Below are 26,690 nucleotides of genomic sequence, written 5' to 3'. Positions count from 1 at the left end.
GCTAATGCCCAATATGTTAGTATGTATTTGACTTACAGTAATTGCGCTGCACTGCTTTTTCCAGCAAAATAGGATGAGTTGATGTCTGTTAATTGTTCTAAATTGTTGAGTAAGGCATTTTGGAATCTTTCTGAACATCTTTTTATTGTTATAATTACTGTTTTCAGTGCTAATACATTGTTTACCTTTACAGTTGTCTACAGTACTGCTATAGATATATTATGAAGTTTTCTGTGTCATTAATTGAAATAAAATATGGAATTTACTTGAGTAAATGAGCACCTCAGGTGCATAGGTATTTTTTCTTGTGCATAACACAAAACTGGCCTATCTTACTGCAGTGTGAAAAGGTAACAATAGTTCCTTCTATTATAAAATATAACAGAAAAAAATGCTGAAATCAGCAGAAACGTTCCTATATAGTTCCTTTACACTACCAGATCCTCCTATCTCTTTTAATTAAAAGGTAATTAACTGAAGCAATATTCTTCAAACAAGCAGTTAAATATTTAGGTATTCAGATAAATCTCAGAAAAAATTGGCTGTTCTGTTAAGCGGGTCACATTACTTTTTAAGTTAATTAAATGTTTTTATAATACAGCAATTTAACTTTGAAAGTAGATCATTCTTGATGAAATATCTCCTGAATGGGTGGAATGGGTGTGCATAAATTTAAATCAACAAAAGACATCATTAAAGGAGGGTATTGATTTAGTTTAACTTGTACTATGTTATTTATTACCGAAGATTTTTAGACCTGCAGTCTTTGTTAAGTGTTTCCTTTTGCTCTCTTATATTCCAGTTTGTTCACATCCCACGATTTACAAAACATGGTAGATTTGTGACTCTCTGGGTTGCTCTGACACCACATTCTAGAATAAAGAATTGCTATTGAAGTTAGAGGAATCCTGACATAGATAAACAGATGTCCCTCAGGAAGAAGTTTGATATATTGGGCAGAAGTTCCTTTTCACATCAGCAGCCGTAATCATTCAGTAACCCAACTGTACCATACGAAGGTCAGGAAATTATATAGCCTGCTTAGCCAAAACACATGAACCCTGAGGAACAAGTGTGCTATTCTCATCCTCATTCCCGCAAAAGCATGCCAGAAAAAGCCACATCCCAGTATTTTGTCATGCAGGTTCTGTGTCAGGACTGTACTGCAATCTTACAGACTGGGATTGCTGACAATTCATAAATTCAAAGAGAGACACCACTCCATTCTTTCCATATTTGTGCATCTATTTCCAGTCCAGTCTACAAACATACTGTACAGTAGCTATGGGTGTTTACATGGCACCTCTATTTCTATGATTGCAGGTGCAGCATTTAAGAATCTTCCAACAAAAACCTACTGTACATCCATCCATCTATTGTCAGAAAGCCAGTAATTCCCAATACAGATCACGGCATCATGGAGCCCATTCTGTAGCCTAGGGTGTTATTCCATATGCATACAGGGACAATTTAGAAACAGCAATCAACCTAGCTAGCTTGCCTTTGAAAGGTGCAAGAAAACCAGAGCACAATGACCAAACCTCCTAAAGAAAGCACCCAGTTTGGAATCAAATCTAGGATACAAAAGTGTGAAGCAGTCATGCTAATAGCCATGCCATTGAGCCACCCCACATACCAGCAAACACATCAAATTCAAAACCAAATGACACTGATAAAAGACTTCTATGAGCCAAAGCAGCTAACACCGCCTTTCAAAAAATCAGTCTTGCAGAAATTTGTGGGATCAACCATGCACTTCTGAGGAGGGAGATAGTTCTCGGTTACATTCTTTATTTTCAGGTCTATTCTTTATTGGAATACAAATGAGCAGGTCTGATAAGCATTCCTGCAGCACTTAATAGAGATGCACACAGCTTTATTCTTTCGAGCAGCAATCATATTGCTAAGAGGTTATTTAGTGTCCAAGATATTAAATCCACTACAGCCGGTGAACAGCCATATCTTATTTCATATCAATTTGAAAATCTGATGCATGTCTACAGGAAGCAGCACAATGACTGCCTTACTAAAGATAGCAGGCCCTTTTTTGTATTAGTTTTTCAGCGAATGCGCAAGATTTCCACTAACATTGTTTTGTTACTTAACATTCTAGCTAACCACATAACATTATGAAAAATCACAAAAAAGTTATGACTTAATGCAGAAATGTTCTTGCAATGGAAAATTACAAATCTAACTCTGGGGGTGTTATCAAAACATTTTTTTTCTTCAATTTTATCACTATAATAACATAACATTAACACAATACTGTTGCAACATTAACTTGACATCTGGCTTTTTGTAACATTATGATATCTAATATTTACAAAACATTTTCCGGTCAACATTTTCTAAATGTGAAATAAAAGTCTTAAGTGTTTTGTAATGTGGCTACAAACCCATATCTGAATGCCTGATGTTGTCAAACACAGACAAACCACAACCTTACAGAACACTGTGAAATGCTGTTATAACATTTTGTTAGCTGGAATTCAACCACATATTCTGCAACTGACACAATGACTTTGTATTTTAGTACTGAAAACCCTGATGTGTGGCTGTATAGTACGTAGAAGTGACTTTTAAACGGATTATGAGAGAACAGAAAAACATACTACTTAATGCATAGCTTTATTCTTTCTACATGATGCCTAATTGTATAATGTATTAGAGTCATAAAATAACATTGTATTCTGATTATTGGGGAATACTGTGTTAAAAGGAAAAGTTATCCTTCTCTATTGGATGCAAAATTTCTCCTGCCCAATTTGTTAGCTTTCATTTTGCTTTTATCATAAAATAATGAGGGAATCCAAGGAAAAAGAACTTAATGTAAAACGGGCGCATTTTTTTAACATTGTTAACACAAACAGTAGCTACATTCTACAGCTGTATCAAGGAACTAGAGCTACATGAAGGATCTGCAGCAAATGAAAGATATAAGGAAATGATTCAGAGCCTAAATGATGCTGAAAGACTTGTTTTATTTGGATTACTGTCTGAAAAATGTGAGGCAGTTTACTCTTACCACAAACTAATTCAGGACATAAAAGGCACTAATCACACATGATTTCATTAATAATACACTGAATATACTGAAAAGTGATATAAATCTTTAAACTATAGTCCCAGCACTTAATTATTCCTATTTTCTTATAAATATTATGCCATTGTTTTGAAATAATGCGTAAATATTTGGAAAAAAAACACAGCCAAATATTTGTTTTGCAAATAACATATTTCACATCCATCTATTTTTTTAACCTCTTTAGCCATCACAAGGTTCCAGAGGAGCTGGCCAGGAAAAGGCACATACACAGGATGCCAGTCCATCACAGGGCACACAGAGAGACACACACTCTCGCACCAGTGCCAATTTTCCTAGAAGCCAATCAACCTACCAATATGTCTTTGGACTACGGGAGGACACCGGAGCTCGCAAAGGAAACCCAGGCAAGCACAAAGAACATGAAAACAACATAGAAACATGAACATAAACATTAAAAACAAACACTGTGCAGAGTTTTCTAAAAAGGGCAGATAGCACCCCAGGGCCAGAATTGAACACAAAGTAGCAATACTAACCACTGCCCCACCATGTCACCCACCACTCACTACCTTTTAAAACATGACATGAACATGAATGAACAAAAACAGTCCTCCCAGAGATTTTTTTTATGTGAAGAACAGAAAATTGTAAATCAGTTAAACCACCATCTCAAAAGACCTCTGTGAGTATACTGTACTGTTGAAAGTAGACATTGACTGCATTACTTAATCTACCACAGAGTGGTTAGGTGATGAATGTTAAAAAAATACATATGAAGCACCTACTGTACATGTCATTGCAAAGAATATTTGTATTGATTTAAAAGGTGACAAAGTTCATAACAATGGGAACTCTACACATCTTGTGCTAAATGTGCATATAAAATGTCACTAAAGTGGTTATCATTATTTTGTTCCGAATGCCAAAAAGTTCATCATAAGTATTCAATGTTGTAGTATTAAATCTGTGTTCATTTAAGCCTGTGAAAATAGAGAATGTTTTACTTGTTATGTTTAGACAATAGATGTTTAGCTGTGTGAATATTATTTTTCATTTCCTATGAGAATTGCTGATTGTGGTCTGGGGCACTCAGAGCAAACATTCAGGGATCTATTAAAAGGCGACAGGACTGAGTACATAACCCAGTCAGATGTGGGGATTGAAATGGCTCAGAGCATAAAAGCTTTACAAACATTGCTTGAATGCACCTGAGCTGAACTGTGACAAAGCACAGCAGCAAACTGAATTGAGAGAATAATATTGATCTGTGTAGCCAATAGCCAGTTTGTTTGTACTTTGTTCTCTGCTAGTTTTAAACAGCCTAACTCTGGCTTTCTATAGGTGTGCCTTTCAGAAGTCATCTTTTGCTTAAGGGATTCCTGTAGTTTTGGGGAATCTTTGTTTGTCCTGGCCACATGATAAATCTACATAATGGCTGGGCTATATAACTAATCTGCTATGCTTAATCTCCCTTCACTGAGACTCCTTTCACTGCAGAATTACAACATGACTTCCGTGCCACAATAAATCTATATTCCTCCATTGTATTTGATAATTTCATAGGATGTACAACATCATTACAGTCTTCAAATTAAACCCTGAAATTTAGTGTCTTTAGGTAAAAAAGTAAAAAAAGTACACTGCAAAAAAAACCCACAGATATAAACCTGTAGAATTCAGATACAGTATCTTCCATTAATTTGTACTCAATTATCCTGTGAAGCATTTTTAGCCATCAGTAGGTGGACAGAAAATATAAAACCCACTTATTGCAAAAAATACTTTAATTCAGTGTGTTATTTAAGTTTGTCAGCACAGACCTTTAAACAAAATAAGATATCACATGAATGAGTAAAACTGCAAGTTAAAAAAAATATATTACCTTTCTACTAAGTTTCTCTTTAAGGCATGCATACTATAATATTATATTAGAATTGCACATTTCTTGTAATTGTATATGAAGAGTTAGGTATTTCTAGAACTTCATAAATGCACATAAACAGATATGTACAAAAACACCAAAATAATGAGCTACTAAATAGAATTTTTATAGAGAGATTAACTTATGTTAACTGGTACAGAGGATGGAAAACCTAAAATTTGTTTTTGAACATCTTTTCTCATAACAATTAAAATGGACTATCCCTCCCAGTGACAACCAACAAAAAACATTCCTGTTTCTTTGCACATTATCAAAAACGTTTTTATCTATGTGAAACAAGCCTTTGTAATAGGTTTATTCCATGAGGAAAGGAAAGAAAACACAATGTTATGGCTGTGGAGCTATGTTGTTTTCCTGTCAAATAATTAAAGCCTTTCCAATGTCAATAAAAAAACTGAACTCATATATTGAATGAGCTGCTTTTGAACAAAAACAAAATACAAATCACAGTCTGACTTCAAAAATATAATCATATTCCTAATACTAGGACACATTTCCTTGTGTTTTTATGACAAATCCAGAGTTGACAACAGATAACTCATAGCCTTCTGCGTCCATCTGTTGACATGTATGCAGACACATGTATACAGACACATACATGCAGGGTGTCTAAACATTACTGTGAGCATGCAAGCATCCATAATTCAAGCAAAGGTTATAACACGCAGAGCCCGTTATACACAGGACTATCGTAAACAGAAATAAGAACATGGATTACTGCACTGAGAGGTTACCTCTGAGAAGTAACAATCAAAAAGAGCTTTAACACCCTCCTGCGTTACATCGATAATTCTCTCTCTTGAGTCCTGCAGTCTCTCGCACATATTTTCATCATGCGACCTGTTTTCTTTGGAGGATTTGTTACAATGCATTTAAATATGTACATTTCTTTAAAACTATGAGTCCTTTAGAATGCAAGTTAAAACGGAAGGAGTCGATAAACCTTACACAAAGGAATTTTCCAGTGACTGCTGAACAACAATTTAACCACTTTACAAATCTTTTAAAGCTCTTGAAGCCAATAGTTGTTCATACTACCACCTTGTGGTTCTTCGTTGAATTAGCTAGTGTTGAATAATCGCATGTCATATTAGGTTTTGTTACACTGGTAACATAACCTTATACGTGGGGTAACACAGTGAATAAAATTTTAAGGCATTATATTTCTGAGCGACGGAATTTCGTTTATTAAACAGCAGGTTTACCGAAAACAGTAAATATTTACAGTCGTTCTTACAGAGATTTCAAACTCACGTCAAAACCAGTAGCCACCAAACAACATTCGGCTTTACAGGTGTATTTTAAGCTATCAGTAAATATCAAGTTTACTTTTAGGGAGATATTTTTGCCCCAAAAGGATGTGCTGATCCGGATATTTTGAGCTGTAGGCACAATAACGTCCTGAAATCAAATAATGGTAATATTAATGTATTAAACTGACCTAAAAAAGACTGAAACAACGTTATATTTTAATACGTGGTTTAGCACTCCAGGTTTGAAGGCTGAAGCCCTCCCCTTTACATGTTTGATGGGGGGAGGGGACAGAGTTATGACCTTGTCTGAGGTGTGAGTTTTGACGTAAAAATGCGTAGCTGTGTATTACAATGGTCCAAGTGCCCTTTCGCTAAACGTTTTTTTTTTGCTTAAAGTAATCACCAACAATCTGAAAATAATTAATCCTGTTAATAATAATAATCTCATTGCTACTTGCTGTTAGGAATAATACTCTGATCCCTTTGCTACTAATAATAATGGGTTGCGGAATATCCAAATAGAACTGAGGTATTTGCAGTGCTCTGTAGTGTATAGTCATTACTTCAAATTGAACCTGTTAACTAATTTGTTATCATATGTAATTTATTCTTTAAATAAACTCAGAAGTAACCAATCAAGTTGTGTTTCCGTGCACGCTCATAACACTTCGACTGAATACGAGTAAAATAATCTGATTATACGAATTAAATGATCTGCATATACAGTACAGTAGCGGTACATTGTAACGCACAGCTTTGAGCTAGAAGGTTCACTCATCAGCCCACGTACCAAGAATCCGAGTTGAGAATCTTCATCGTCTTTTCCCCAAACCGATATCATCTTTTCAAAATATACAGTATACAGTATAGGGTTTATGTCTCTTTTAATTATTTCAGGAGTCTATAAAATGTGTCAACTTAATGATAATAAAACTAGGTAATCGGGTATTACGCAAGACCGAATTTAAAGATTTTTTTTCTAATTTTCATTTTGTAGAACAGAACGTAGAACGCAGTCATTTAACAAGTGCTGAAACCTAACAACTATAATCTCAGAATTTTAGGTAATCTAATTCGGCATTTTTCATTCATTATGCATACTTATTATTTTACATGTCAGTTTTAGACAGGTTGCATTGATACTTTATTAAAAATAACGAACAGACCCTCCTCTGAGAACAGATGTTCACAGCAAAATGTCTGCAGTAGAAGCACGTATGATCAAAGCGACAATTAAATAAAAGATCCTTAAAACATAAGCAAGTAGAAATATATTGTGGCCATGCCAAAGGCAGATTCAGTGAAATCGTTGAAAGCAAGCCAAAATCAGATCTCGCTACTTACCCCTTCGCTATATCTGCAACATCTAAAGTCGTTTTCCTTAGCCCGGGACTTCAAGGAATTGAAAAAAAAGGGATATCACACGGAAAATCTAAAAGTCCGTCTCCTGTCCTCTAAAATCCAATACAGTCCATGTGAATGCGATTATACCCAAGATCTTCTTCTAAGAAGAATAGCTGCTTTTCGGTTGTAAATGACCTACATTCATGAAGAAAATTCATTAGATTGCAGAGGAATTGCAAGTAGTAGAGACTTCATAGAGAGAAACAGAGAGACTGGTCTGCAAAGACAGATTAAGGAGGCAGCGACCAAGGCTGTACCAGTCGCTCTCTCTCTCCAGTTGCTATTGGACTACACTGAATGAAATTTACAAAGCCTACAGCCAATAGATTGCTGCATTCTCTCCATCACTATTAACCAGAAGCATATACAGCACTCGGTATATGGTTTTGAAAAGCACCTTCCCTTAGGTACTTATAGAGCTCAGATGTTTATTGACCCTGTTCGCATTTTCAGCTTCGGAAAATTCGCCTTGTGCTTAATGATGATTTGTTTGCGGATTTCATGCTACCTAATTGTCAGCGGTCGGTTTGCGGAGCAAAAGCTTGATAAAACGAACGCACATAGTTTCACTTCACTTACTCATTAAATTAGACAAACGCGGAATTTGTCGCGGAGAATCTGTTATATGTGTTAGTTTTTGACACACATTCAGATTAAATATTTCTTATCTACACTTTCAGACTTGTAAAATATAAAGTTTTAGTTTTCACCAAATTCCCCAGGGGATGTATCAGTTTAATTTTATTTTAATGACATCAACACAAAACTACTATAACAGTTAAGTGAGATATAATTATCATGCATGGTGTAAAAGCTGAACAAAACACTGTCATGTTTCTATGGTCTCTAAATATGGAAGCATCGGTACATTAGTGAAAACTGGGTAGATTATCTAGCCATTTTTCTGATCCAAAAGCAAACTTTTTGTCCTTTGTCTTTTACTCAATAAAAGTATTGTCTACTCAAACAGAAAATTGAACTGAACCATTCTCAATATTTAATTCTTTAAAATAAAATAATAAGTTTTCCAATGAAAGCCAGTGTATCCTGTCGTGTTATTTTGTTTATAGTTGCATATGTATTTTCATTAAAGAAGAGTTGGCATTTGGCACTTGGCATTTGTCAGAACCACAAAGTATGTATTGCAGGATTTGCAGTGAAATATTGAGATTCATTGAGATAAGAGACACATTTCTGAGCATCTGATCAAACAGGTTTTGCCCCAGGGATGATCATTCACGATCCCAGAGAGAACCGCAGTCTAGATCAACCGTCCAGTTATCAATGATGAAATACAAGGAATAACTGCTCACTTAGGTAGGTGATGTTTTTATTGACTGAGGTAGTTTTGTGACCAGCCTTCTAGGACAAGAGCTTTCCATCCTTGATATATGTGATCAATTTAATTCTTAAATTGATCTCACTCTTAAAGTTTTTTGACACGTCTTTATAATTTGGTATATACTGGAGACCTGCAAAGCTTGATGGGTTATAGCTATCTGGGATTAGAAATGGCCCCCCTACACTATACTCTATGACTACGCTGAGGTCACAGGAGGTTGGAATACATTCCATGTACTGTACTTATCATACACTGTGAGTCCTGTGGGACAAGACCAGGTACAGACCAGTGTCAGCAACTGTTCTGTACTTTGATGTGGGCATTTCATCGAAAGGATATGTTTTCATTTCATTGCTGACTAGATAGTTATGTTAAATGAAGAGGCATATCTGCATTGAGCAATTTCAGAACAACACCTGAAATGACTTATTGCAGCCATCTTAATGCACATGGACCCTTTGGATATTTGTTTTAAAAGAGTGCTCTAAGCATTTGCAAGCCTAAAGAATAACTAAAGCCTAATTGTCCTATAGCCCAGTCAAAGTGTAGAGTGAATCAACACAAAGTTATTGTTAAAAATGTCAGTTATGGAAAGTGCTCAAAATGAATCACAAAGAATGAACATTGAGCTAAAACAGATCATAGACATAAAGAAACCACATTCATACATATATTTTCATTTACTACAAATTATTTGAAAGAAATAAAAACATATTTTTGCCAGTTGTTACTTATTTACGTGAGGTGAGCTGTGAATGGTTTTCATACTGTTACCTCAGAAATACCTGGATCTGAAGATATACTAAATGCAGACACATTAGAAAATGATTAGTTACTATATGCGTATGACCTGTGGCAATCAGTAAGAAATAACTGCACCAGTACACACAAGGTTCACATTAAGACGTAGAAACTGAAAGGCAATGTAAGCAAAGGCTATTAAGCAAATGAGCTCCAGACATACAGTAACAAATGTTGATATCAAAAACTTTAAATGCAATAATATTTAGTAAATCCTAAAAGAATACTACAGTTGTCTGCTGCATGCTGGTTTCTTATAATTTAAAATCTGAGACAGCTATTATTTAGATCTATCATATCTTCAAAGACTACAAAGACCACAAAGACTTAAGATGTGTAACAGTTCTAAAATCTACGTGCTGTTCTTCATTATTATTTAGCCCATCATTTGATTCTGACTAGCAGCACAATTTACTCATAACAGTTATAGTATTAATTTTCTGTGTCCCAAAAAGAAAATAATTGAAGGAGACTATTCAACTCAGAACAAGTTCAGGTGATAATTCTGAACTTTGAGGTTGAATTTGTTATTATATAATTAAAAAAAATGATTCTAAAGGTCACGTTTCTTGGAAGGTTTCCTGTGACATATAGGGTATCTCCGACATGGAGATTCTGTTGGTTATGGTGTTTTAGGAACAGCTGGATATGAGTCAGCCACTGGAGGTTGAGCAAGAGGGTCCTGCAAAAAAAAATGGTGGAGCAAAGTCATTGAGGGCACTGTCCAGCTAGTTCAAATCAGTTGACCCTTGAGAACCTTGTGAAGTTTACAAATGATTGTCAGAAAATTCAGAGTTTAGCATTTCCTCAGTCCTTTTTGAGTGAACAACTTGGAACCACCTTGGAAAACCCCTTTCACCACATAGAAAGTGTTTAATTTCCATTTCAGCATAATCCACATGGATTCGTTTCCAGGGATTTGCTGCCAAGACCATGGATCTAAGAGTGCTAGAGTAAGTTGATCTTGAACAGCTTCACACGGTCCACATGATCAACAGTGTCATAAGAGTTTCTGAATATCCTGATGGATGGCTTTTGAGTGGATAGCTGATCCTTCTTGTCCATAAAATGTTTAAGTTTTTCATTAGGTAAGTAGGCCACCGTTTCTTTTTTTAAAAAAGAACAGGATCCTGTCTGGATTCTTCAGAAATATCTTTAGAAAAAATAGGAAGTTGATCCATGTGTGAAAGCTGGAAGACCACTCCCTCACCCTTAGCTTCAGCATCATTTTTGCAGAGCAGTCAAGACAGCACATCAGTGCTCCCATGAGCCATAGAATGTACACAAATACGATCGTATGCCAACAAAATTAAAACCCAACACTGCAGTCTTGGGTACTCAAAAGAGACTTGTGGTCAGTCAACAAACTAAATTTCTGTCCATACTGTATAAGGACTTGTGAAGTTTCTTAACTCCATTGATGATCATCAAGGGTTCCTTCTCAATTTGAGCATAATTCCTTTCACTGGGTGTCACAGTTCTGGATGCAAAAGCAAGGTGTTGCTACTCACCTGATGGTAAAGAACGTTTTATGACTGCACCCACTCCACAGGGTGATGCAAGTTCCAAAGCCTTGTCTGTCTCATAATATGCTAGCCACTTTCTATTTAGGAGTCATTGCATGCATTGCTTTAATGCTTCTTCACATGGTTTAGACCAATACCACTTCTTGTCTGCTCATAGTAGCTCATGCAGTGCTGGTACTGCTGTAGATTGTGAGGAACTGATCATAATAATTTAGCAATCCCAGAAATTACCACAGTTCTGTCATTTGAATTTTAACCCTCCTAAACTTCTTTGCATTAAGTTAAGTAGGCACCTGATTTTGACAACATTTATATTGCTGTGTTATATTTTAGTGTTTTAAAAAATGATATACAGTAGAATGCTGTCTGTATCTTGTTGCTTTTGCAATTAACAACAATAGGCAGTTAAATTCCATGTATCAATTTGATTGTACTTCCTGTATATTTTCCAAGCTGTTGTAGAGTAATTTTAAATTTCATTTCAAAATATTAAAAAAGTAACTTTTGCTTAAGCTGTTAAAGTTTACCATTGGGATATTTCCAATTGGACTTGTTATTGTTTTTAAGGATGGAGTTCAGGTATTATGTACCAACATATGTTTTTTTTTAAAGAATTATTGTGTTTACATGTCATATTTGTTTGTTGGTCTTTTAGTTTCTAATCATTTTATTGGAGAACAAAAAAGATGTTTGGTTTGCAGTGTTCATAGAATATTGCACCTGTTTCACAAAAATGCTTGCAACAATATTTTTCTATTAATCCAAATTATACTGATTAATATGAATATGACAGAATAATTTGTGTACTCTCACTCAGCCGATTATGTGTTGACATTTACACAAAAAAGGTTTTAGTATTCTTCTCAACACTCTGCTGTGTTATAATAAGTGATTATGTATGCTCTTAATTGTTATGTTGATAAACCCTGAACAATTCTAAAGCTATTTCCATATCTTTACAATGATGAAAAAGTCCTTTAAAAATAAAATTAACTTAACATATTTAAGTAAATCTACTTTACTTAATATGTATGAATATGTAATCTCACTAAACATTTATACAGTAGTTACATATTTATTTATGAATAAATCATCTTTTATTATCTTGGACAAAGTTAATACTGTTGAATTTAAATTTAATTTTCTTGTTCACAATGAACGTAGAAATGTGGATGTTCTCCATTTTCTTTAGAATATTCATTACACTTATGTAACAGATGTGAGATTCATAAGGATTCACAAGGGTTGTGAAAATCGTTGATACTTTATCTGTGAAATATATAATGGTGGACAAAAAGAAGGTAAATAATCAGAAATATTGGTTAACTATTCTGGGAAAATTGTGGTCTCACAGTGTTAGCCGAAAAAGGTTATAATCCTGAACAGAGGTTTACAACTCAGTCAAGATTAAGCAAGGTTTGCCTGAAAGTCTTTTGAAACAGAAACAATTGTTCAATTAATATGCAAATCCAACTGTGCTTTGTGTTAGATTTGTACGAATAGCTGCTTTGGATTGTTTTGCTTTAAACTCAATTGTGCCCAACTTAAAGTGTAGTTTAAATGTTATTTTGTGTAGTTTAATTTATAGTTTCAATATTTAAAGGTACTGTGTTTGGTCACTTTTGTCTTAAGAATAATATATAGTAGGTAGAAACTTTCATATTTTCTTATTCAATAAAGAGCCTAAACATAGTTAAAGGCAATTCTTCCTCAACGAAACACATAATGACAGTGGTGACATCTTTATTTGTCAAGCTAATAGTAATTGAAAAACCACAGTGAATGAATGAACTGGTTGAAAGAGACAAGCTGTAAATGAGTGTCTTCCCTGTCTTTATTCCACTCTGTTCTGGAAAACAACAGAATCCTATTTAATCTCTAACGGTTCTGAATAATTTCTGTTATTATCAACAATAGATTTACTTCTTTCACTACGCAAATACTACCTTACAGCTAAATTAATTCATAAGAGAGTATGCGTATTAACTTCAGTTGCACAGCCAAATTTCCATAAAGACAATGCTGAGTTGTGGATGAGCGTTGAATATAGAGTCCCCTGTCTATTACACAATAGGGGAACTGGCTGTATGAAGGGCCATGCAGACAAAAAGGTTTGGCTTGATGTGAAGGATTTGCTCATTAAGTAAATATCTAGTTTGATGCTGCCTATTAAAACAAAACATGTTATGTTGAACAGGAGCCAGGCGCTGAAGTAAATCTAATTTGAAGTGAAACATTCAGATTGCTGAATTTAATAAGTCTGTGAAAGGTATACCCACTATATCTCTTCACGGACACAGTATCTTGTCCAATTGTCAGTCTCAAAATAAATTCATGAATAGCATTTAAACCGTGGGCCTATGAATCACTTGTCTGAGCAATAAATATGAATAAATAAATAACACCAAAGATAATAGCCCCATAGATAAATGGAGAATATAATAGAGTTCTAATATATACAAAAAGGTATTATCTTTTCTGTTATAATTAATGTAATGAGTTGGAATTTTTAAAATAAAATAAAAACTAATTAATTGCTGTTTGTATAACCAAGTTTAAGAGATTTAAGTGTTTGTCACTGCGAAAACCAAACCGTACATGTACTCGAACTCATTGTTGTAAAGAGTTAATGAGTGAGTGGTAATGAATGTATTTTCATTCATCAGAAAATATATTTGAGATCATCCCTTGTGAATAATATCAGCCACAAGGAAAATGCTTTTCAGTGACAATGAGAACAGAGGTTTCATCAACAGCTTCAGCTGTTGAAACCTTAGAGTGAAGCTGCTAGGACTCATCTCAGTGTATATGGATGAAAGGCAGATTGTCAACCTATAATCTTTTGTAGTTTTATTTAAGACAAAAAGTGTGTACCATCCTAATAGAAGTTATAATAAAAATTAACCAATGCTATTCCTAATAATATGTTGATACTTAATGTTTATGCAGCTGATGAACATTTTTCATTTTAGTCTTAACAAAAGCACACAAAAGCAGTTATTTGTTGTAAATAAAATCAGCGAGACGTGGGAATATTCAGTCACTGTACTACAGACAAAGACGAAAATATAATGAGTGCTCCAAGATAAAAGGAGTGCAAAGAAAATTGATGTGATCTGAGCTAACAGACAATCTACTAAAGGTGAAATGTAAAGAAGTCCTGAAAACATCTGAGGGGTCTGGAAGGGCATTTAGTTACCATCACAGAGTCAGTTTTCAAAGCAGTTCTAAAGACTTTACCCGCTGCTACAGCTACAGAAGAGACAGGAAAAATTGAGTTCATCCCTAGAACATCACATAGAAAAAGAAAAATAACTGTAACTAAGGTTAATAATCATAGTTACTATCATATGAATGATGAATTGCTTACAGCTACACCATGGTGGATGACTGCCAGAGATAGATTGCCATCCAGTGTGTTCTGCACTAGCTATCGAATCCAGAGGGCTTTCAGAGATGCCAACTACAACTATTCAGAAATTAGTGGTTGATTATAAAGAGATACTGTACATAGTTTAGAGATGGCTGAGAAAAAAGAAGGGCAAAAGACTTCTTTGACATTCAGTGAGAATACACTATATTAGAAGGAGGTCAATGAATGCTTTATCATGCTGACAAACTGAAGATTTCAGGAATAAATTGGAATTCAGGCCCTGTTCATGTGCAGTACATACTGTACAGTAGGTACCATGTCTGCTGAATCCTGTGTTGAACTGGTTAAGAATAAACTGTAATCTCATTTATACTGTATATTTGTCTGATGCTTTTATCCAAAGTGGCTTACTTTTGCACCTACTGTACTGTATTTGTAATTTAATGGAACAATTAGGTTGGAGTACTTTGCCCAAGAGTACTACACCACTGTCTCTCCAACAAAAAATAAATAATTTCTCCAGATATGCAATAGTAGACATGGGAAAGAAATTGACACTGCCAGCCAACTACTAAAACATTGGGATGGAATTCCTTCCTTGGCATGTTGGAAATGTTCTATTAATTAATAAAAAGCTTCCAGAAAACACTTAATATAAAGTTACAAATCTGCTTCACAGAGAAAATGTTCAGTACAATATTAAACATTGCATCAGCACTTCAGGTGATTGAAGTAGCTATGCTTTGCAATACAGACACAACTCTCCAAATTCACTGATGCATCACTGAAATTTGGTTGCATCTACTAGAATCACAGATATCACCTCTTAGCTATGCAATCTCTAAAGCACTGAGAACCAGAATTTCTGAGAAGCATACCTGGTGTACTGCAGTACTTACAAGACCCAGCTATATTTAAAGATGACAAGATGACCTATTTTCTGCTGCAGGATGTAGCAATGTCTCTGGCGACAATTAAAAACTTATTAGCTTGACTTCCTGGCATTGGGGATGGGGATACCTCTACTGCTGTTGTGACAGGTACAAGGGGTCCTTCTACCACCACATTCTGTGGACAACTGCCCTTTCTGTACAGTTTCACAACAAACAAAGATGGCTAACATTTCAAAAGAAGCTTGACAGAGCATTTAAAGGACAGTAGATACTGAAGTTACACTAAGATGATTTTACACCACTTGTTTAACTGAACAAAGTTCAATTGCTCCAGGACTTTAGAAACTGATGATATAAACATAGTCTGTGAGCCCTTCTAGGTTCTGCTAGGACCAGATTGGAGACTCCTGATCGCTATACTTCTATGCAACAGGAAACATTTGGGTGTATATGTGTCACACAGCAATTCAATTTCTTATAATATTAATAGAATAATATTAATGCTGAAAGGAGAAGAAATAAAACACAACGTTTCAGCTGTGGAGCCTTCTTTGGGGGTGAGCAGAGAGAGTGCTTTAAAGAGTGCTCACACACGAAGAAGGCTTCACAGTCAAAACTAAGTGTTTTCTTTCTTCTCTTTTCAGCATGGAATAAACCTATTACGTGTTCCTTTGCAGCCTACGCATGCTGACGCAGCTAACCACCAGAATAATATTAATATCAACTGAGGCAATTAAGACAAAACCTAAACTTATATTCTGCCACAAAGTGATTCAAGAAGAATGACATGGCATCTTAAGGGGAAAACCCAACTGTTTATGTTTGGATTTTCAATCCCATATAAATCTCAAGATAAATGTGGTTTCTTTCTGCTTTTGTGACAAAACTGGATCTATGAACTACAAGCAAATTCAATGCATGCCATCTGGTGAATAGATTCACTCTTTTAACTGGAATAGTTTACAATGTGATTATCTAGATTTGCTGGACTTTCACATGGAGGGGAATGCATCTATTTTGTAGCTGATTACTGGAGCAATTACGCTGATATTGTGTGAATGACTTGCTGTTTATGAATGAATGCTAGTTTTTGAATAGACACTTGTTTGTAAATGAATACTCATTTGTCAATGAAGGCTAATTAGGAAGTGAATGGAAATCTCAGGAGTTGAGATCATGTTTCAGAATAAGGCATTTTAGCCAGAACCAAACAAATCTGATGTATTCAGAACATAGAATTATATATTTTGTTTGTTGTGGTGTTCATTTGGACTCAAATGTAAAGCAGCAAAGATAATTGTTAAATCTAAATAAACCTGAAGTCCTGTTTGTTAAATAATAGCACACTGTAATAATTTCTACTAAATGAGTAAATTGAAGAAGATTTAAAGAATTGATTGCAATGTATTTATTAATTAATGTAATCTCTAATGTAAAGTGTTTTGAAATAATTTGTTATGATAAGAAAAACTTTCAGGAATATAAAATGTCACTGTTGTTTGAGGAGGGCAGGAGCCATCAGTACTGGCTTACTGGCAAAGAAACCTGATGCCCGTAAATGTCTAAAGTGTATTTTACTTCTCATTATCTTATGTACATTTTTATCTGAAACTATAGAATATCATTCACTGCTTTCTATATTGTACATTATATTAAAGAACCTCATTGCTGAAGTCACAACTTAATGGTTTTTAACATATATATCCAATGTCTTATCTTGAGTTTTTAAATGCATTAAATATTTTTTCTTACATTGAGACTAGATTCATTAGTAGGTGAGGGAGATGTAGGGCACTATTTGGTACAATACCCTTGTGGTAAAAATGGACTATAAAGATATTGATACATTGGTGAATTTCCATTCTGATAAATTATTATTTTTAATTTTAATTATATTTTAAAGTTATTATATATGAATTGACATAGTAAGTAAAGAACAATTGGGGTTTACTTTGTTAAAGATACAAATGTGAACTGCTAATTATGAAAACATTCCAAAGCAATGATATAGCAAAATATAGAAATTCCTCTGGCAATTTAACTTTAGCCGCATGCTGGGACTTTAAAGTTAATGCAATTTGTCAATGATTTTATGGAGTCCATTTGAATGTCACCTACAATATTGCAGTACTCTTGGGTTCCAGTTAACATCTTTAGATTAATGATACTGCACATTAGGTTTCACAATGCATATAATCTATAAAACAACAAGGTCTCTAATTCTTCCATTTAAATTCCATTTCATTTTTCTGCAATTAGTTACTTTTAGGTTTTCACAAAGCTGATAAAAATAAGCAAGAAGATGATTGCTGTTTCATCTTAAACACTGATATAACTAGCAAGAAACAAAAATTAAGCTTCTTAGAATCCCCTTTCTCCATCAGATTATCAGAAAAAAAATTAAATGTTTAAAATGTCAGTAGTTTTTATAATTAATTATTGAATTCAGTGCTCAAATGAATGACTATGTATTGAAGGGTGTCTATTAAAAGGACTTAAATATTTATGTCTTGGTGATTTTGCAACACCCCACTACACAGCAGAAAAGGAAGAAGGTCAGAATTTGGCTCACCAGTTCAGTTAAGAGAGCACAAGTTGGAATTTACCTAGGACACACCTACTCTTATAAGCAGCATCTGACTTTTAGTGACTACGCAGTCAAGACCTTGTTTAAACATGTCAGAGGAAGTATGGTATCTTCTACGGCAAAGTCCCTGGTCACCAGAATGATGCCCCTTACTGGTCCACCAACACCATTTACAGTAGAAACCTGGTTTTCCTTGGAAATCTTCTCTCCCAGCATTGAACGCTGAGATACTGAGATTTGATGAGATCAGTCCGTACGGTGGCAGTACTCCTGTCATTGTTACCTTCAAGTTCAAGTTCACGTTTATTTGGCATTCCAGACATATACTGTACAGTACAAGTATACAGTGGAACGAAATATCGTTCCTCCTGGTCCACGGTGCAAATACAGGCAGGAGAGACAGGACACTGACATGGACATTGCAGACAGGATACACATAGTGCAAAGTGCAGATAGGTCAAATTACAAGGCAAATACATACAATGCAATATACACAATACACTGGGGGGATTTAAACCCTATTTCTGGAACTGGGGTGGGTGCAAGTAGATTCCAGGTTGTTGAGGAGCCTGACAGCCTGCGGTAAGAAGCTGTTACAGAGTCTAGTGGAACTAGCCCGTACACTGCGATATCTTTTCCCAGATGGTAGGATTGCAAAGAGTTTATGGGAGGGGTGGGGTCATCTCCTATACTGGAGGCCCTGTGAAATTAAAAGGAGGGGGGCTCCAATGATACCTTTTGGATGTTGTTAAGTATTTTGAAAAAAATATATACTGTAGAAGAGGAAAAAGTAGTATGGTTCAATAATGTGCATAGTATTAACTGTTACACATTACATGTTCATGTATAGTAAAAATAATTATATTTAATTCAATCAATAACCTTCTGAATTCTAAAATACAATTAAGTATAATAAATTATTATATTCTCACATTTTCAATTAAACGAGGCACCATTTATCATGGGATTTACAAAATGCTTTGTAAAGACAGAGAATGCAAGGCTAACAACGAGTTGATTTTATGTTTCACTTAAACTGCATTTAAACATTATGCTTAGTATTTTAATTAGCATATTTAACATTATATAATATTTTATAGTAAGCACTACATAAGCATATGCAGCATATTATATAAAGCAATATCTTTGATACTGAATAAAATATCCCATATTAATATATAATGAGCTTGGATTGTAAATCACATATATAGTACAATTATCTGATATTGGAGTTTAGATATCAGGAAAGGTTTTCATCAACTTATACACTTTATAATGTAAAATGAATCCTGCTGAGTTACATTGCTTTAACATATTGAATTAAATCTTGCTATGTACTCTTACATTTTCTTAATGGCAGACTAATACTGAAGAATGTGATATTTTGTCATCTTCTAAGAGATGTGACTCATGAAAGGAATTATAAGGCTACAATTACATATTTTGTCACTTTAAGTCATACTGTATGACCATGGTTCCATAGATTTATGATTGCAGATCATTAGAAGGACAAAAACTAGCTTTTATATTTCACTAGAAGGGAATTGATCTGAGCCCAAATGCAGAAGATTTCATTTGATCTAAAGGGTTAAATAGAATAGATTGATTGTATTTGACATTTGTTAAGAACTCATTGATATTAATGCTTAATGTTTTAAAAATCTGAACGTCAGTCTTTCAGAAAATGTTTATTTTAATTTTGTTGATGTTCTGTAGTGGTGTTCTAGAGAATCTAATGTATGAGCACAGCAATGTACAGTGTGAGACCTATGGAAGTTTAAGAGCTGTGACCAATGTTATGGCAGGGCAATAGTCATTATTTAAAGCACGTCATCATTCATCATATGTGGGAAATTCAAAACACCTTGGTTTTCCTTTCCTGCTGATCATTTACTAATTAACAGCCCTGACATTAATGGTAATTATCCAATTATCAGTGACTGTAACAAAAAGAAACACATACAGTAGTGCAGTAGATGAACATCAGTAATATTTAAAGAGAAATATGAGGCTTTTGAAAGGTACAGTACAGTGGAAAAACTGGTTCTACTCCTCTGCTTCCCACCCCTGGTCATGGAGCAACAGTGTGTTTGTTGGTTTTCATTCTATCTGAGCGCTACATCTCATCAATGTAATTGATAACTTCAATTGATTTACTTGCTTGTTTAGGCTTCAGGTTAATTTGTTTTGTACTCATTTCTTGAGTTTCAAAATATTCTACTTCAAAGATGCAGTTTCCAACAACTTTTATTTCTTTTTAAGAGGTCCAGCGGGTTACATTTTGGGTAACGTGCCTAAATGAGGGCAGTTCTGTAACTGTGGACTTGGTAAAGGGGTGATACCCTTTGCTAAACTCATCCAGCCTTCTAAGACCTGAAAGAAAATTGAAAAGACATGCATCAAGCTGAAGACTAAAATCCATTAACTAGTGCTTAAGAACTCAGTTGGTGCAAAATAATATATAACAAATAATGATAAAGAGATCCACCAGAGTTGGCTTCCATTATTTTAGAACATTAAAGGTTTCTTAGTAAAGGAAAACACATTTCTACAGCTTTAGCAGAATTATGTTTACTATGGCCCCTTCAAACACATACCAAGAAAGTTACTAGATGACTAGGAGCTACAGTATGTCAGTAACTTTGGTTCTAACTTTTCTATCAGCTCCTTTGGTATGTGGGCAAAGTCTTTGTCAAACTTTGTGCAAATACTTTATACTGCTCATCTGTGTGACGTTCAACAAGCATCTTAACTTTTTGTGAGTTATGGTCACCAAACCCCAGATGTCAGACTGGCTTGTTAAGAGCTTTAAAAACTTCAGTGAATGCTTGACTATTATTGCGTGAATCTCAAATACAGAAGAGGCATTTAAACCGTTTACTAATGTATAATCAAATCATGATACAGCTTCATTAAAGCTAGTTCAGGTGGGTAGCTGCGTCAACATGCGTAGGCTGCAAAGGAACAAGTAATAGGTTTATTCCATGCTCAAAAAAAGAAGAAATAGAACACAACGTTTCGGCCGTGGAGCCTTCTTCAGGTGTGAGAGAGACAGGGCTGTAGGCAAAGGTAAAGTAGCGGGAGAACAAAGGTTGGGAGGGAGGAGGAGTGAGAGGCGGGAGTAGGGGACAGAAAGAGAGGCCAATCAAGAGGTGTGAAGTCAGAATGGGTGCAGAGGGGTGTGAAATGAAACTTCCAATGAATGGAGAAAATACAAAAGAACATTAAGAGAAGGGAGAATGTGTGATCCTAGCTGCAGAATAATTTTGGTTTCGGTGGTCTTTCTGATGTATGAGTTCTGAAAACCGTCTTTGAGAACACAGACGGAGAGATTAGAGTGGTTGTGGCAATCAGAGGTGAAATGAGAAACAATGGGCATGGAGAGATCTTTAATCTTCACAGCCCTGACTGAAACGTTGTGTTCTCTTTCTTCTTTTTTTCAGCATGGAATAAACCTATTACTTGTTCATTAAAGCTATATCCAGTCCTCCCACCAGTGTGTTAACACATCACCAAGCAGTAATCCATGTAGATAAGGTCTATGGTGTATTATTTCAAAAACATTTTACTTCGTCCTGTATTCTTAGCATATACGTTCTTTTACTGTAATATACTGAACAATCATCCATTAAACTATTATCTTTTCTCTGTCTCTGGCATTTCAAATATAACTATTTTTGCCTGTGCTTTAAAATAATTCAATTATTATTAATGTGGGTAACACTTTTATCCAAACCAACTTAAATTTAGACCCATTTATATGATTGGACTTCCTACCAAAGCATCTTGCCTAAGGGTACAACAACAAATGTACTGTACCACACAGGCCTTGAATCCACAACCAATTACAATTTCAGAGCTCAGCCTGCTCCTCCTCACAGCTGCCTTGGTGATCTGAACTGGATCCTGCTGCTTGCTGGGCTAGCATCCAGCATCGACCGCAACACTGTACTGGTTAAAGCAGTTTAGGAAATGGATGGATGGAAGGGCACTGCTACTTTTTTATTGTTTTGTAAAGTGCTTCCTTTCTATTTTTATTTATTCCTCACTGTTTTTTTCTTTTTGTTCTTTATGGGATAGATAGATCTGTTTCTGTTCTATTATCGTCCATTAATGTCCATTATTCTATCTCATTTTACTTGTTTTAATTCATACGCTGCTTTTCTGAAGCTGTAAATCTTTGTTTAGGATTTTATTTGTACAGCTTGAAAATATACAGTACTTCAAAGGAAATCATAATATGGGCACAGTGCTCTAATGTTCTCTCACGTAATTCTTTTTTTTCTTTTATCGTTTGAGACTAAATCCATACAAGTATTTATATTTGGTGTTTTGACAAGCTGATTCAGGAAACAATCATGTGCCATTTCTGTTTCTGATATTCCTAATGTTTTTTTTTTCCAATTCAAGTTACGAAAATTGAAATCCTTAATGAAAGTAATTTGTTCCTTTGATTATATTCTTAATGTTATAATGAAATGTTGAATCATACCGAATCTATATCACCCAATGGTTTGTGGGAGTATGGAATAACCTATCAAAACCATGCTGTTGAAGCCAACATCCTGTTTTTTTTTTAGGTAGTGGCTGAATAAGATTATTTGATCAATTAACTACTTAACTAACCAAATGAGTTAGATTAGAATGACCTTGTCTGGGTTGTACCCTCTCTCAGATGTGTCCCTGTGCTTTTTAAAATGCTGTTGCAACTGACAAAGCAAGTGGGTTCTTTGTACAAGATAATGTCTGCTTTATTAAATGCAAATTCATTTGCATGGAATTTAAACACTTCATAAAAATGTAATAGATAAAAGGACACAGATCTAGGATTATCCTGTAGATAACTGAATGAGATAGACAGAAAAGCACTATGGCACAAATAACAGATACAACAAGATTATGTCTGCCAATATAAATACACACACATTTTTTCCAGAAACAATTAACCCTTTCCTTCCCTTTTTATTGCATTTTTGTGGTAATTGTTTTTTTCCCTTGGACCAAAAACTAAATTTTTTAAGAAATGCAGCATTTGTGGGATTCAACAGAGAAAAATAAACAATAAATCTAAAGGAATAATATGAACTTGAATAGAAAGGACAGAAATACTTTAATATATAAAAATCAGTATATCACTTTTTATGTGCAAGATTAAAGTATGGTTCAAGTAGGAGAAATTGCTTCTGCACTAACAAGCTAAAAGCTAAAATGGATGAAATAAAAGAAAGAAACAATAATTTCATATGTAACCATGGCATCCTCTTCAAAGGTCAGCAGACGTACGGAGAAGTAATATCATTATGTATGATGCTATGTCAGAAGACCGTTTTAATTAAATTACATAAAAGACTTAGAAAGGGCAAATTGTATTGATTTTCTGTGTTAAGAGAAAATGTTGTGATCTGCAATGAGAAAGAACAGAAATTTTGAACGTGCATGAATTTAAAGGTTTGTTAAAGAACTTTAGTTCCCTAAAGTTTAAATACATTTTTCAGAGACATTTAGAGAAATGTTCTGCTCTCTTTCATGATAACAGAACAAGCGCTTTGAGAAGCCACCTTTAAAGGCGCTATATAAAATAAAGTTTATTATTAAAATAAAGTTTATTATTCTATCCATCCCCTCATTTCATCCAATACAGGGTGTGGGGGAGCCGGAGGCTATACTGGCATGCGACAGGAAAAGTCCATCGCAGGGCATGCATAGACACCAACACACACACTCACAACAGGGACAATTTTCTCCGAACCCAGTTAACCTACAGTACAGTACCAGTATGTTTTTGGGCTGTGGGATGGAAAAGGAGCATCTGGAGGAAACCAACACAATCATGGGGAATACATACAACTCCACACTGATAGCACCCTAGGTCTGGAACCCAGAGCCCCAGCACTGCTATGTAGCACCATTGTGTCTTATGTCTAAAGTGGATCTTCGGATGTACTGCTTCTAAAAACACATCTTTAAGTTTTTGTGTAGTTCTAAAAATGATGCCTCTTCAAAGTATTATATTGTTTTTTTCAGCTAATTGATTGTTGCAGGATCGTATAAGTTGAGGATAAGCATGATTTTTTTAAAAAAGAATATGCACATGCTTCATTTCTTTTGAAATGAGAGGAGTTTGGTGGTCTCCTCCCTTGTAAATCTATAAAAGATCATTTCAGTGGTGGGCTTACATCTTCATACCCCCTCTAGTACACTGTCCCTACAACATTGAAGTTTGTTTTAAATGTGAAAAGAAGTCAAACTATCAAGAGAAATACAAAGCCTTCTGAGAGACTGATATTTAAGTTTCTGGTCAAACTTGATATACAATATGTTCAGTGCAAATAAATATTGAATTCCAAATAAAAAGCATTGTGCCTAGTAAGAACCATTGAGGTAGGGCCCTTTTGATCATTTGATGAAGGACTCAATCAAAAGGCACCAGTGAGATCTCAGAAGGAAGATGAAGTCAGACATATATCAGTAATTTAAGCTTCTTTCATTCATTTGCCAACATTGTCTGGGTCTTCCAACAAGATAAAGACTTCACACATATGATACTTTCCGCCCATGCTTACAGTATGTAACGAGGTGATGAGTTGTTGACATAGGAATTGGGAATAGTGGCTTGTGGAGCCAGGTAGTTAGACCATTGCTACCAACTTGCTGTACTCCCAACTTATCTCTGATAACCCTCTCATGTTTTTTCTATATGTTTAGAACATAAACTTTTAAAGAAAGGATGTCCATGTGAATTCCTCCTGCGTGCCGGTGACAAAACACAACCAACTGTGAAGCTGCCAGGACTGGGAGGGACCTGCTAGATGTCAGCACATCCAGACTACATCAACACTGTAACAACTTGCTAAAGTGCTGATGAGAGTTCATTTAGCTGCTAAGAAACCCTCGACGTTCAGTTGTAGAACTCCACCATGGCTTGAAAGTCAGCCACAATCTTGTTCAGATCATCCCACACAAACCTGGTTGACATGCAACTTAACATGTCTATGCATACCATCACTGGAATGTTGCATCCTATTCCACTACCATGGCTGCCCGTACTCAGCAACATCCCACCACCACACCTACGTCGAACAGGAAGTTACTGCCACTCTGTTGGCCAGAGTCTTCGAGACACCCAGTCTGATTGGATCCGCCACCAGAGGATATGAGAGCTGTTTCAGCTTGGAGTGCTGAGTGGTGTTGTGAACCACTCCCTCGTGGTGGAGCCATCTGTTTGTCCTCCTGGCTTTGACCTACCGCGATGACTATGGACAATGTTGAACCGATACCGCTTCAATGGTGGACTCTCGGCCTTACACCTAGCTGATGATGCTGCTGCTTACTGGCTTCCATAAAGAAAAAGAAAAAAAGCATAGCCAGGCAGAATAGGGACTGTGATGTAGACACCGTCATTAAGTCACACAGTGTGTTTATGGGTGTTGTAGTTTGTAAGCCAGTCTTATACATCTTTGATCAATTATAGCCAGTTTTAATACCCAGATCCCCTTAAGACAGGGTTACACTTAGTTTAAGAAAACAGGGTTTTTGAGTAGATACTCCAAGTCCAGACCTCATCAAAAAAGAGCATTGATCCAAAACAAGCCATACAAGCCAGGAAACGTTGAAATATAAAGGGCGTTGAAACTGCAATGCAGTTTTGTGAAGACTTATGATTAAAACATTGAGAACAATGATGTTGAAATTCTTATTGAGATATATAAAACCTTCGTTTGACATAATTACTGCCAAAGGAAGACCAAGAAATTGTTATGTTAAGTTTCCGAGTGTGTTATGGGTTCTTAGAATTTGCATTAACTAGGGTTTAATGCATCCAGTGAATTAAAAAAATGTGGTAACTTACTATTTTACTAGTTTAAATTTTGTTTAGTTTTTTCCAGATTTCCTGTTACTTGTATTGCAGTTTGGCCTGGAAACATTCCTAAATGATGAATTGCTTTAAGAGCCATGAAATAAGATTTTTTCTGCTGACCCCCACCAGCTAAAATAAAATCCATGGATTTGCATATTTTTCTATTCTAATATAAGCAATTTACTCAAATCAAATATTTTGAAATCATCATTGAAAGGATAATTTCAAAATATTTGAGAAAGACTAAAGTAATGTTGATTGATGTAGTAAATACACAGTTTATTTAAAAAATAATTAGCAGGAAAATCCTTAAATGTGTGTTTTAATAAATGTATATTTAACATAATATCATATATTTTATATTAAAGGAAAGCATCACAAATTTTACTGTGGAGAATGAAGTAACAGTAGGACACGATTTGTTTGGGCTTTGTATAGAGGCTTGACAAAAGTCACTGTGCATTGTTTAACATGATCAAAAAGCATTATGCATTTAAGTATAAATTGTGCCCATTTAGGATAAGTTATTATAGGACAGTCAATTGAATGGAGTGAGTCAATTGAACAGTCAATTGAATAAAAAATAGGTAAAATAGGCTGGCTTGGTTTTTTAAGAGAAATTAGCACCCTTTTTACAAGATTCAAATCTGAACCTTTCAAGC

The 26,690-nt window shown here is 35.0% G+C and overlaps 1 protein-coding gene across 2 annotated transcripts in view; it reads right to left on the bottom strand.

The window, feature by feature from the left end:
• nlgn4xa (neuroligin 4 X-linked a) overlaps positions 1 to 7,927 on the bottom strand; it is an 84,640-nt gene extending 76,713 nt beyond the window's left edge. The window contains exon 1 of one of the 2 annotated variants that reach the window (XM_006637913.3): positions 7,589 to 7,927. The gene's annotated coding sequence lies outside the window, so the exon portion shown is untranslated. The remainder of the gene's footprint in view (positions 1 to 7,588) is intronic. The other variant, XM_006637914.3, reaches the window with a different exon arrangement.
• Between the last annotated feature and the right edge of the window lie 18,763 nt (positions 7,928 to 26,690).

The sequence above is a fragment of the Lepisosteus oculatus genome, chromosome 13 (assembly GCF_040954835.1).
Source record: "Lepisosteus oculatus isolate fLepOcu1 chromosome 13, fLepOcu1.hap2, whole genome shotgun sequence".
In the NCBI taxonomy this organism is placed as follows: Eukaryota; Metazoa; Chordata; class Actinopteri; order Semionotiformes; family Lepisosteidae; genus Lepisosteus; species Lepisosteus oculatus.
This window is presented reverse-complemented; position numbering and strand designations above follow the sequence as displayed.